The sequence below is a fragment of the Sphaeramia orbicularis genome, chromosome 16 (genome assembly GCF_902148855.1).
Source record: "Sphaeramia orbicularis chromosome 16, fSphaOr1.1, whole genome shotgun sequence".
In the NCBI taxonomy this organism is placed as follows: domain Eukaryota; kingdom Metazoa; phylum Chordata; class Actinopteri; order Kurtiformes; family Apogonidae; genus Sphaeramia; species Sphaeramia orbicularis.
The window spans coordinates 56,195,581-56,209,105 of NC_043972.1; the positions used below are offsets into that span (position 1 = coordinate 56,195,581).

Genomic DNA, 13,525 nt, shown 5'->3' on the forward strand with positions numbered 1-13,525 from the left:
ACCTTTTAGCCAAAAGTTTTGTTGATCTTGGTCGCATTTCATAATAGTTCTGTCTAAAATAAATGTGTTTTTTTTTTTTTTCCATTTCTTTCTCTACCATGTTATCAATGCATCTCTTAGTATCTTGAATTTTCTGTTGGATTTCTGATTTTTTTTTGTCTTTAGAAATTGCTGCTCCAAGTCTTTAAGCTTTTCAGAACAATCTTCATATGTTTTCATTTTAATATTTTTCAACCAAGCTGTTTTAGATATAATTTTTCCTCAAAGCACTGCTTTAAAGGGTATCCCACACGATTGTTGGGTTCACCTCACCATTGTCATTTTGCTCAATATATTGTTTGATTTCTTCTTTCATTTCTTGTATCAATACTTCATTGTTCAAAATACCACATTGAATTTCCACAAAGTCTGTTTTTTCCTACTAGAAACATTAATTTAATGTATAGAGCATTATGATCTGATATGTCTGCACACCCAGTTTAACATTCATCTACTTATATTTGTCTGATTTGTTTACAAAAAACTGGTCTATTCGTGAGTGTACATTGTGGCTGCAGGAATAGTGGGTGAAATCCTTCTTAAAGGGACTGAGGTTCCTCCATATATCTATCATTCACACAATTCCACCAGTGACAATTTTACAAATCTCGTCAAAGGTTTTTTATTTTTTTTAACACTTGTTGTGTCCAATTTGTGATTCAAAATTATATTAAAGTCCCCTCCACAGATTAAAGTTCCTTCTGCTTCAGTTGCAATAACATTAAACATAGATTTGAAAAAATGATCACTTTCTGGAGGGGCATAAACATTCACTATTGTGATCATCTCTTCCTCTAGCCTTCCCTTTATGATAACATACCTGCCTTCCTTTTCTTTAATCTCCTTTTCTAAATCAAACTTTGTAGAATTAGATACCAGAATTGCTACCCCTCGTTTCTGACCCAGAATTATAGTATTTTAATCGTAAAGGCTTGTGAGTGTTATTTCCATCTATTTCCAGATACTTCAGCATCTTTCAGCAGTAAAATGTTAGTGTTCATTCATTCATTCAGTTTGAGTAACATGTTAATTTGTTGCTTAAATGAAGAATTACCATAAATCTGAGTCTGATTTACATTACATTGACATTTACAGTGAAAAAACATTTGGATTCATTACAAAATTCATTATTATTATTATTAAATGGAGTAAAAAACACATTTCCAGATTTTTTACGACTCTAATCCAAAGTTTTTTCCTCCTGATAAAATAAAAACAAACCCAACATTTCATATATTTCTCATCCCGGCCTGTGTTCTCCACCTGATACTGATCACAGTTCCAACATTACACTTGTCATTATCAGTTTATTTACATCAGAAGGTGTCAGAACATACTAGTACATTTCATTTATGTTCATTTATTCCATCAACAATCCAAACTGAGGGTTTTTACAGACACGTATGTTCAGAAAAAGCATTAAATCCTCACAAAATCTGCTCCTTTTGGACTGAAAATAGACTCAGATATGTGACTTGTTTAGTGAAATTCCTGCTCATTTTTAGATCATATGTGCACCAGGTTGTGTTTTTGTGTGTGTTTCTTATTTTATTTCATTATTTTTGTCAAAGTGTGACTTTCTGTTTTCATAACATCTTACACTAGAATGAACAGTTTTATTCTGAAACAACTTCCACAATGCATATTTTTTACATCAGCTCCATGATACGATTGTTTAATTGTATTTTTAAATTTGATGTAAGGAGTCATAAAGGAGTATTTTGGTACTGGAGGTGAAGTACCATCAAAGCACAGACCAAGAAATAACTGCAAAGATCAAACTTCCAATTTTTTTTTTTTTAATGTGAAAACTGCTGTAATTGGTCATTTCATCTTAAAGTTCCTGTCCGTATTAATTTCCATTATTTTTACATGATGTCATGTCGGCTCCCAGACTGTGTCTGGATTTTGTCTGTCTTGTCTGTCTTTTCTGTTTTGTCTGTCATTTCCTGTTTTATTTTGTTAAGTTTCCCTCATGTGTGATGTCTGGTGTCTTTACTTCCCTTCCTTGATTGTTTCACCTGTGTCTGATTGCCTGACTCCACCCTGATGTATTCCACCTGTGTCTAATTGTCTTCCCGCCCTCTTGTATATTTAAACCCTGTGTCTTCCCCTGTTTCTTTGCCAGTTTGTTTGCTACACTTGTTGTGGTTACTCACCAGCGTTTTTGGATCCTGCCTGTCTGTCTGCCCGTTTTGACCCATTTTGTCTACCGACCGCCAATTCTGCCTGTTCCTGATCTGCCTGCTTGTCAGTTTGTGACCTGGTTTGTTCATCCGACTTCCGATTCTGCCTTTTCCCCTGGTTACCTCAGCCTCCAATGATTACCTGTGTGTTTTGACCCTCGCCTGGATTTTGACTGTGAGTAAGCCTGTCCCTCATGTCCCGTTGCCTTCTGTTGTGCCCTCCCGTGTATGACCTGGCCTGTTTTTTGACATCCCTCTGTTCTGCCCTAGTCGGGTTGCTGTCGGGATTACTCCGGCTTGGCCGTGCGGACCACCCGCTGACCCCGCTTACAGCCCGGACGTCGAGTCCAGATTCCCACACCTTCACAGACGTGTTAACTATTCTGTGTTGTGTCGTTTACTCTGTGATTGTGTTTAATAAACACTCAACTTCTCATCTGTCTACTGGTCTTGCATTTGGGTTCAGCCTCTGTACTAGACCCGTTACACATGATTTATTTATTTGTTTTAATTCCCCCCTCAGTCAGAGGTACCCCCACTACTTATGGTGAAGAGGAGATTGGCATTGATGCTACTAAGTTGACAGTTTTTTTTCTTCACAAAATCAACCTTGACTATCTTTTTTAGCTTTAACCCAAATAAACACATTTACAATAGATGGTTTCGTTTTACCGTACTGAACTGTGGATAACCTGTACCGTTACATCCCTAATGTACAGTAGGGCCTTTGCAGCCAGTTCTCAGCACTCAGGCCCTAATAATAATAATAATACATTGAATTGGTTTTACTTTACTTTCAATGACCAAACTAAATAAGTTTTTGCAGTGTTTTGTGATTCTGTAACTATTTAAAGAATCTGCCAACACTGGAGAGATCCTGACATTTTTTCAATATCTGTTATCTGTTCTGGTCTCATACAGGAAACACATCTGTTAAGGAGAACCCATCAAATATTGGTTGTTTTGAAAATGTCCTGTCGATGACCTAACTAGTTAATTTAGTCTGTCTGCTTAATCTGGTCCTGAACAGATGTTTGTTCTGTTACATTTCCGTGACCACCTCTTCTTTTACTTTGTTTTAATGTAGAAAGAAGACAAAGGTGGATTTGAAGAGAAACCTAAAAGTTATCAGTGAAATGTGACTTTGTCTTGATTTGGTGTGTTATCATGTGCATCACTGGGTGTTTCTGAAGTCTTATTAAAACACAGACTCGTTTACGTTTACAGGGTGGGGAAGCAAAATTTACAATGAACATTTAGTAGTTTTTTCTCAGCAGGCACTATGTCAATTGTTTTGAAACCAAACATATATTGATGTCATAATCATACCTAACACTATTATCCATACCTTTTCAGAAACTTTTGCCCATATGAGTAATCAGGAAAGCAAACGTCAAAGAGTGTGTGATTTGCTGAATGCACTCGTCACACCAAAGGAGATTTCAAAAATAGTTGGAGTGTCCATAAAGACTGTTTATAATGGAAAGAAGAGAATGACTATGAGCAAAACTATTACGAGAAAGTCTGGACGATACTATTAAAGAAGAATGGGAGAAGCTGTCACCCGAATATTTGAGGAACACTTGCGCAAGTTTCAGGAAGCGTGTGAAGGCAGTTATTGAGAAAGAAGGAGGACACATAGAATAAAAACATTTTCTATTATGTAAATTTTCATGTGGCAAATAAATTCTCATGACTTTCAATAAACTAATTGGTCATACACTGTCTTTCAATCCCTGCCTCAAAATATTGTAAATTTTGCTTCCCCACCCTGTAGTTTCTTGCATTTGTTTTCCAACAGGTTATGGTGATGAAGGAATGTGAAATGTTGTGTGTAGCACAGATTCCAATCTGGAGTTGAATGTTGACATGTGTCCTCCACACAGCACTGGGAGGATGACTCTATGTTTGTGTGAAGGTTGGAGTTCTCCTCATCCTTCTGCTGTTGGATCATAGACTGTCAACAACATGGCTTCCATATACTTTGACTGAACTCATAAACTGTGTGAAATCTGCAGATGCATATCTTTAATGTCCTACAGATTGGACAATGACCGGTTTGATCAGGATCATCAGGCTTGTAACAGAATGGTTCAGGGAGAATGAGACATCATTTTCATGTGGGTTTGCTTTTATATGTTCCCTAGTTTGATGTTGTTTACAGCAAAAGGCTACCTGAAAGAGTTTGAGTATATACATGTGAAACTAGTGTAATTATATGAGTGCTGCAGTGGGCACAGGACACCAAACAAGAGAAAGGAGTCATTTGCTGTGATTCTGCATCTGTTTTAAACTTTAAACCTCGTTGAGCTGCAATAAGGACAATGATCTGGTCACTGAGTTACTTACCCTAACTCAGAGGGGGGGGGGGGGGGTTCTGTGGGTTGCTGCACATATGGGGGTGTATGGTAATGAAACAGCAGACATGGCAGCTAAGGAGGCCTTGAATAAGGAGCTTGACTTCAGAATAGTTCCAGGGGTGCTTGAGTGGAAGTCAGTTATTAAAGTGTTTTACCACCGTCTGTCAGGAACTGTGGGAAAGGGACAGTAGAGGGCGCCATTACTTTTCTATTAAACCAAACAACAGTCCTGAACAAGTTCACACTGGAAATGACAGGAAAGCAGAGGGTGTTTGAACTAGACTAAGATTAGGACATTGTGGTCTTGTCTGGGATCCAGAAAAAGTGGGGTAAACCTCCTGATGGGCTGTGTGTGCACTGCAAACAGGATCAAACTGGAAAGCATGTTTTACTGGAGTGTCTGGTGAATCTAATGCAGCGCTTAGAACTTTGGGAAACAGTTGTGGCAAACCCTGGAGATGGTATGAATTTGAAAGCCCTTCTCAGCCCGTCTCAGGGTCAGGACTAGGCTGTTAAAGCTCTACTGGACTTCCTAGCAGCTACAGGGCTGCATGTGAAGATGGAAGATTTCCATGAAGTGGTGTGACCTCCCGACTGTGAAAGGCAGCAATGCGCCGCGTAGCGTCTAGTCTACCGGAAGTAGTAGTAGTAGTAGAAGAAGAAGAAGAAGAAGAAGAAGAAGAAGAAGAAGAAGAAGAAGAAGAAGAAGAAGAGAAGAAGAAGAGAAGAAGAGAAGAAGCAGAAAGAAGAGAGAAGAAGGAGCAGGAGAAGGAGAAGGAGAAGAAGAAGAAGAAGGAGAAGGAGAAGGAGAAGGAGAAGGAGAAGGAGAAGAAGAAGAAGAAGAAGAAGAAGAAGTAGTAGTAGTAGTAGTAGTAGTAGTAGTAGTAGTAGTAGTAGTAAATGCTTCTACGCATGTGCGGCTCGCATTGTCCGGAGATTCAAACCGTAGTGGAGCTTCACTCTCTTCTGCTTCTAGATCAGTGGTTCTTAACCTGGGTTCGATCGAACCCTAGGGGTTCAGTGACTCAGTCTCAGGGGTTCGGCGGAGGTCAAGACACACACTCGACTCATTAGTCGGGTGTGGGTGTCGGGCAAGGTCCGTGTATGTAAACAAACGGCTTCGGAGACTCTTTCTCTGATTGACATCCAATATACGCGGTGTATTGTTGTTGCTTATAGCACTACAACACATCCGGAAGTGTTTATAATCTCTTCCACTCGTCTGACGATTAATTATTTGAGTATTTTCCACATCGTTGTTATGACTTTTGCTACTTCCTGTTAACCACAGAGGCAGCCATGTGTAGCGTTTGTTTACATTTTTCGGTCACCCGCACTGGTCAGTTACAATCATGTGACGACCGACGCACCGTCGCAGGTGGAGAAATCGTATTACGCTAAAGCCGAGCTAGTGCCGTACTAAGGGATGCTGGACATAAAAACGAAGAAAAGGATCAGACTTTGCTGTGAAAATGGCAAGAGAGTGGCACTTACCAAGGTGAAGCCACGCCATTTCTGAACTGGTCTCTCAAGGCAACAGCAGAAGTCACACTGATTTGCAGTAAATATTCATTATTATTGTAGCCTGAGGAGATTAGGTGATGGGTGTGTGTTAAAATGTTAAAAATGATAAATAGCATAATCAGTAAGTTCATTATTGGAATACAAAAATTAAAACCATTTCAGTGTGGTAATATTAAAAAAGGTCATGTCTTTGTGAAAAAGGTATGGAAATTTGTTGTGAGGTTCATGCACTGTATTGGTTTTGTTCTTTGAACACAGTGATGTTAATGCACGGTTCATTTTGTGCACCAGTAAAACATATACCTGTGTCTTGAATTTGGAAAAAAATCATATTTATTTTTTAATAAAGAAGGGTTTCGGTGAATGCGCATATGAAACTGGTGGGGTTCAGTGCCTCCAACAAAGGTTAAGAACCACTGTTCTAGATCCTCTTGTCCAGTGTCTCCGTAGAGCCTATCTGAAGGTACAGTTCACCTGGTAACCCTTTAACGGCTCTTTAATGACGGCAGTCACTGTGGGCCGGAAACTTTAGGTCCAGTTTTGAGCCGTAAAACCCGCCACTTGGTGTCTGTTAACCGGTTTTCGATCAGCCGGTTGAAAGCGGGTCTGGACTGAAACTACCGTCTGTCCGTCCGGTCAGGGCTGGTTTCACATGGTCAAACTGAGGCTGAAGGTGGAGCTCACGTAACGACACCGTGTGAACTTCCTCACAGAACCGGGTAAAAACCACAAATAGGTCGGGGGGGGGTAGTCAATTTTGGATGAACTAGAATCTGAATCAGGTGATAAAGAGCTGCTGTTTATGTCAAATAAACCAAATGTTTATGACTGTTTCTACCTGATTCGTACCCAGAAACCGGATCGGCACCACGCATGCGCGAAGCACAGATTCATGTGTCTACATCCTATTTGCGACAATAATTTCAGAAGCGTAAATCAGCATTGTTTAAGCAAAAAGATAAAATTAACTAGAAGCACTCGGAGAGTGCAGACCCTCCGCCAAGGCTGATCAGTGGCCCCCCCCCGTGGGCCCCCCACCCCCGATCACCACCAAAATTTAGTCATTTCTTCCTTATCCCATTTCCAACAAACCCTGAAAATTTCATCCAAATCTGTCCATAACTTTTTGAGTTATGTTGCACACTAACGGACAGACAAACAAACAGACAGACAGACAAACAACACCCTGGCAAAAAATAGCCTCCTTGGCGGAGGTAATAATGAGAACATTTTCTTGTCTGTTACTTTTCTAATGTACTTGCTTCAACTTCAGAGGTGGACACTTGGAGGAAGACCAGACGAGGACTGTAGCCTGAGTTAGGTTCATGTTATGAACTGTTTTGTATCGATGTAATGATTGTAATGTTTCCCAGTTAGTTCTTTATTAACTAAAAAAAGTAATGTCACATAATTGCAGGTTTTACAATTTATATATTTGTGTTCAATAATATCATTTAATAATAACTGGTTAAGATTTAAACACATATTAAATATATTTCACTGTTATTATGTATGTATGTAATAAAATATACATTGTGGTTTTAACTGAACTAATTCCAGATGTTCCTTTAACTGTAATAAAATCCTACTTGAATTGAAAAAACATTCTGTGCGAAGAGACTGCGCTGAGAAATGGAGATGCCACACACAAAATTGATGCCTCTTGATTATTTAAACACAAACTGATAACAAAAAAAACGTGCTCAATGTTTTTTATTATTTTGCAATATTGCCAAGATACGGTGATCCACCTCTTAAAAGTAAGACTATTAATGAATCACATTAATATCTTAGGGCAGAAATATTAGTTAACTGACAACTTTATTCAACTTGTTTTAAACTTTCTCTGCTGTTCAAAATAAAATGTAAATAAAACTGTCAGTGAAGCTCTTAATTGAGCTGCTGTTTATCATGTAAAGGATGAATCAGTGTGGATTCATGTCTGGACTGATGGTTTGTGTTCTGATGTGTGTTCAGCAGAATGGATCAGAGTGAGGACAGACAGGAGGGAGCCCGTCCCCGGAAGACCCCCCCCATAGACCCCCACAGGACCTGGATCCAGACATGGACCTGGATCCAGCAGTGCATCTATGGAGAGTGATGCCTCCAAGTATGTCCTGATAAACTATAAAAGACGCCGTGCTCCAAAGCCTGAGTAAGTGAACCTCAGATCTGGTCCAACAGGGTTTTCAGCTCAGTCAGTCCTACCTTGGTGTTCCATGTCTGACCTAAAGTTAGTCCGATTGCACCATCGGCGTCACATTGTCTTTTTCTTCAGTCTAATAAAAGTTGGACACAACAGGACACTATTGCCACGTACCGACTCAACTCGGGTACCAGGTACTATTCCTGGAGACTGTTTCCGTTACAGGATATGACCAACTTTAGAGTACCTGGTTGTCATAGCGACACTGCATGCAACTTCCATGATGTCTGCTCAGAGAGTTGCTGATAAACTCACTCGTTGCATGTTGTCCCGTCAAGCTCACGCTGAATCTTTTCATCGTCCACCAAGGACCGAAATGTCTGAACCTCCTCGACCAACAATAGTGTCATTTTGCGGACTGTCATCATGGATTAGCCTACCGCTATATTTATTGCAAACTTCCGAATCTGTTTTTGAATTTTTTTAAAATGGCTTGTCGTGCATTGATGACGCAGAGACCAATCAGTGGTCTGCAGTCTTTACACGTCACATTTTGGTATCTCTTCACCCGTTTTGGAACCTTGGCCGAGAAAGTACTAAAAAAGTGGTACCAGATTCCAGGTTCTTTTTCGTAATGGAAATGGAAAAAGGCTGAGTCAAGCCGGTACCACATTGTGGAAACGTGGCAATACTTTGATCTTTTGCGGCTATTTTTATGTAAGTGGAGCTTCGTGAAGATCAGTTTATTCTGCTGCTAATATAACAAAAAAATCTATTACATTTCAGAAACTTGATTGTCTATGACGTATCAGAAACAGGCTGTGAAGATCTGTCCTCAGTTCTCAGATCCCAGTCTTGTAGTCTGACACATCTGGACCTCAGTACCTACGACCTGGAGGATTCAGAACTGAAGATCCTGTCGGGTGGACTAAGGAGTCCAGACTGTAAACTGGAGACTCTCAGGTTTGGATTGTTCAGCCAGTGTGAACGATGATGATTAAAACCATGATGTACATGTAGTGGATCAGTCTGACCTGGTTTTCAGACCAGCTGTTCAGTGTCTGACATGAAACACATACATGTTCCTTTATTTCTATGAAACAAACACAGGAACTAAAGTGTATGAAGATGTATTTGAACCAAATGAGTCTAAATCAACAGATATTATCCAAGGACAGTAAATTGTAAATTGTATTGTTTAATTGTATTTTTAATTGGATGTAAGGAGTATTTTGGTCCTACCTGTCTGACCTGATCCACCCCTATGCCCCCCTCGTGCTGCAGCTTGTGGTTCCAAAAACTAAAAAGAAGCTTTGTGAGGACCGTGCCTTTTCCGTTGTCGCCCAAAGTTGTGGAACCAGTTGCCCTTAGTTGTTCGACAGGCTCAGTCTGTACCTGTCTTTAAATCACATCTAAAAACGCACTTTTTCTCATTGGCTATTAATCAATGAGTGACATGTCTGTTTTTTTGGGGGTTTTTTTTTAGCTGTTTTTAACAGATTTTAATTTGTCTTGTTTTTATGATGGTTGTATTTTGTTATTCTTAGCTCGCTTAACACCCTGTGTTATCACTAGTTTTATTTACTTATTTAATCCCTTGTTTTATGTTTGGTGTATGGCACTTTGGCCAGCTGTAAAGTTCTTAAAGTGCTTTATAAACAAAGTTGGTATGGTATGGTACTGGAGGTGAAGTACCATCAAAGGTTCCTCCTGTCCTTCGAAGAGAGCAGACGTGTTTTTCTGAGCTCCGCTATCTGCTGGTTCTTCCTGCCTCCCCTACTTGCTTGGCCTTGCAGTGTCTCGTCTGATTTACTTTTCTGTTGAATCCCTGCTTACTGAGCTCTCGATCAGCAAATATGGAATTGATCAACTGGTCACTCAGCGCAATTGACACAATTTTTTCATCAAGGAAGAATGGTCCTGGGGAACCCGCCTGCCCTGACGGGACAGCTTCAGCCGGATACACCCGGGACGCTTGGGACAAGTGGAGGGTGGTCTGTCTGTCTGAACTGTCGGTGGAGGATGCAGAAGACGTGATTTTTTTTGGAATTATGATGGTGGGGCACCTTCTGATTGGCTTGGGAATGGTCCTGATCTATCGCAAAATCAGCAAGACAGCAGCATGCAAAGAGACCCCGCTGCTGTCTGTGGAAATTGGGAAGCACTTCGGAGCGGTGAGTGACAATGTGAAGGAATTACAACGGGCGGTGAAGCAGACGGAGGAGAGTGTGCGAGACCTGTCCGGACGGGCTGGGGACTCGTATAAGAAGTTGGATTACATCACGGGTCAGTCTGCAGAGGGATTGAGGGCAACTATGGAGGGGCTCCGTCAATCTGCTGGACTCAAGGAGAAGATCGAGGAATTGCGTAGAGACCTCACTGGACGAAAGGGCTAAGGAATGCTGAGGCCAGGTATAACAAAATTAAGTTATACTAAATTTATGCAGCAATCAAGTTTCCCCCGGAGGTCTAAATTATTTCCCCTGGGAACTGAGGAAGCAGCACATTCTTTCTCTATCCTTACTCCCACTGCAGTCAAAACATCTTCCATGGTCAAGACAACAGTGGCTGAACTGATAAGACTGAAGGACTGATGGACTAGGGACAGAGCGAACCCACTGGTGTCTCTTATCTTCGCACACACATTCCACAATTCCTACACAGCTCATGCATCTCCCATTCCCCCATCCCCTCCCCAACCCCCCACTTGACGTCTGCACTCGGCCTAATTATTCACACTGTCCCCCGATTCCCTTCAAATCCATGAAAAATTCCAGCATGTGTCCACGTGTACTGGCGTAATCTGTATGATGTCTTTATATTTGTGCTTTGCATTATCTTCTGTTCTTCACTGCAATTTTCGAAGAAAGGGTTTTGTGGTAGCGCTCCAGCTGTACTCTGTACTAGGAGCAGCGGCCCGATGTCCCTAATCATCGAACTCAATTTCGTTTGATGTACTTTGTACTGTCAAATGACAATAAAGAGCAATTCTGATTCTAATTCTGATTCTGAAAGCACAGACCATGAAATAACTGCTAAGATCAAACTTTTGAAAAAAAAATTTTTTTTTCACATGAAAGCTGCTGTAATTGGTCATTTCATCATAAATTTTCTGTCCAGATTAATTCCCATCATTTTTGCATGATGGTGTGCGTTGCTTCCATGTTGTTCCGTCAAACTCATGCTGAATCTTTTTATCGTCCACCAAGGACAGAAATGTGTGAACCTCCTGGACCAACCATGGTGTGGTTCTGTGGGCTGTCATCATGGATTAGCCTACCGCTATATTTACTGTACACTTCCACATCTGGTTTATAAATGGCGGGACGCGGATTGATGACGCACCAACTCTCTAACCAATCACCGAGCCGTTATCATAGACACGCTTTACTTTACATCAATGAATCAGAATGCAGCTTGTTGTCGTTCCAGGACGTGCCAGCCCCGTTTGTTCCTCCTTTGTTAGCTTACCAGCCGACAGGCCGCAAGCTGTTGTCGTCATGCGATGTCTGTCGTCTGTTACAAAAATTTCAGTCGTCTTCTTCTCTGAAACTACAATTCCAATTGACTTCAAACTTGGTATACAGCTTCTTTATGATGATGTCAACAAAAGTTAGTGAAATTATTTGGATCTGGATCTGATTCTGGATTTGGTGCCACTTTGAAAAATTTCCCCATTATAACAGATAGGAAGTGGATCGATGTGTAGCAGGATAGATTATTGTGACCAGCCCTGCTAATAATGTCACTGAGAGGAGGGGGGGGGCGCTGATATATAAGGGGCGATTTTCTCACCAGTTCTTCCTTTTCCCGCATTCCGTTGGTGCGTCACATCCGGGCTCGACGTGTTGGTCTTGCAGGTATGGCTACCAGCTGCTTCCCCGTACTGCTCATATTGTTTGACTGTGCTCATAGCATTTGTATTGTTTTGTCAGGACCGCTGCTTCATTGCCGTTTGGCATATTTGGGGCGATCTGCATCTGGCTTGGTAGGTGTCCGCTCTCTCTCTGCATTATAGTTGGTACTGTCTGGCGGCTAATACTGCTGTGGCTGCAGGTGGAAATCGAAGGCTGGGGGCCGGCGTTCTCTCTCTCTCTCTCTCTCCCCCTCCGCCCCATCCTCTCTGTGTCTCGTCCGTATGGAACTGAATCAGGTATGTGTTAGCATAGCTAGCGACCGACACATCCTCTGGTACGTTTAACACTAATATCGTTCTCTATGATTAGGAGTGAGTCGCGTGGCTACTGCTGTTTTGTCCCTCCATGAGTGTTGTTCTCCGTGGTGTTCCTGCTGCGTGGGCCGACCGATGCGTCTCCCCCACACTGACTTATTGTTAGCTGCTGCTTGCGGCTAGCAGGCGGTCGCTTGGCTGCGCTCTGCCGGCGTGTGCGTCGGGCCTGCTGCCGCCGTGTGATTTCTGTGCACGCGCTGCACCCAGAGCAGCACTGAGGCCTTTTACTGTGCTGTGTGTCCTGTTTTTAATTATGTCAATGACGACTCCGTGCAATTATTAATCATTATCTGGATCCGTTGTTTAGTTTCAATTTGTTATTTTGAATTCCTTATGTAATTCGTTTGTATTTGATTTGTTTTCATATTAATTATTGTCATTCGGATCTGTTATTTAGTTTTAATTTGTTTATTTTGAATTCTTTATGTAATTAGTTTGTATTTGATTTCTTTTTTTATTAATTATTGTTATTTGGATTTGTTATTTAGTTACAATTTGTTTATTTTGAATTCTTTATGTAATTAGTTTGTATTTGATTGGTTTTATTACATTGTGATTTGTTTATTGACTTGTTTGTCTTTTTCTTCCTTTTAGTTGCTGGAGACTGGGGTGGTGCTGGTGGCTGGTGTCCCCCATCTTTCGTCTGCTGTGTCCTGGGAGCGGTTAATGTCACTGAGGGGTTTTGTCCACGCGTATTGGGTGATTTCTTTGGTTTGTTTGCTTTGGCACTAGCTGTCGCTCACCTACCTGTCTTCAGCCTCATTTAGTCTTTTCTTTTTGTAATATGTGCATGGATTAGTCTTTTAAAAAAGAAAAGAGAATTTCTAGTTGGCAAAATAACTAATTTATATATTTTTCAATCACGTCTCATGCCCTGTTTTTGGAGCCAACTTACCTGCATGCCTTATATTTCCTTTTATTCTCCAGGTGCAATTCCTGGGGTGGCGTTGTCGGTTCCTTTTGTTATCATAAGTTGTATCATTTGGTCGATTTGATTAGTTCCAGTCGCCAATTACTAAACATTAGTTTATATTCTCAT

The 13,525-nt window shown here is 41.0% G+C and overlaps 1 protein-coding gene and 1 pseudogene across 1 annotated transcript in view; one reads left to right on the forward strand and one right to left on the reverse strand.

Annotated features, from left to right (window-relative positions):
- The window catches only part of LOC115436275 (zinc finger protein 664-like), a 1,196,486-nt pseudogene that overhangs the window by 1,168,413 nt on the left and 14,548 nt on the right, over window positions 1–13,525 (reverse strand).
- Window positions 1–13,525, forward strand: part of LOC115436284 (zinc finger protein 345-like) — a 589,760-nt gene that overhangs the window by 180,985 nt on the left and 395,250 nt on the right. The gene's annotated exons all lie outside the window — the stretch shown is intronic.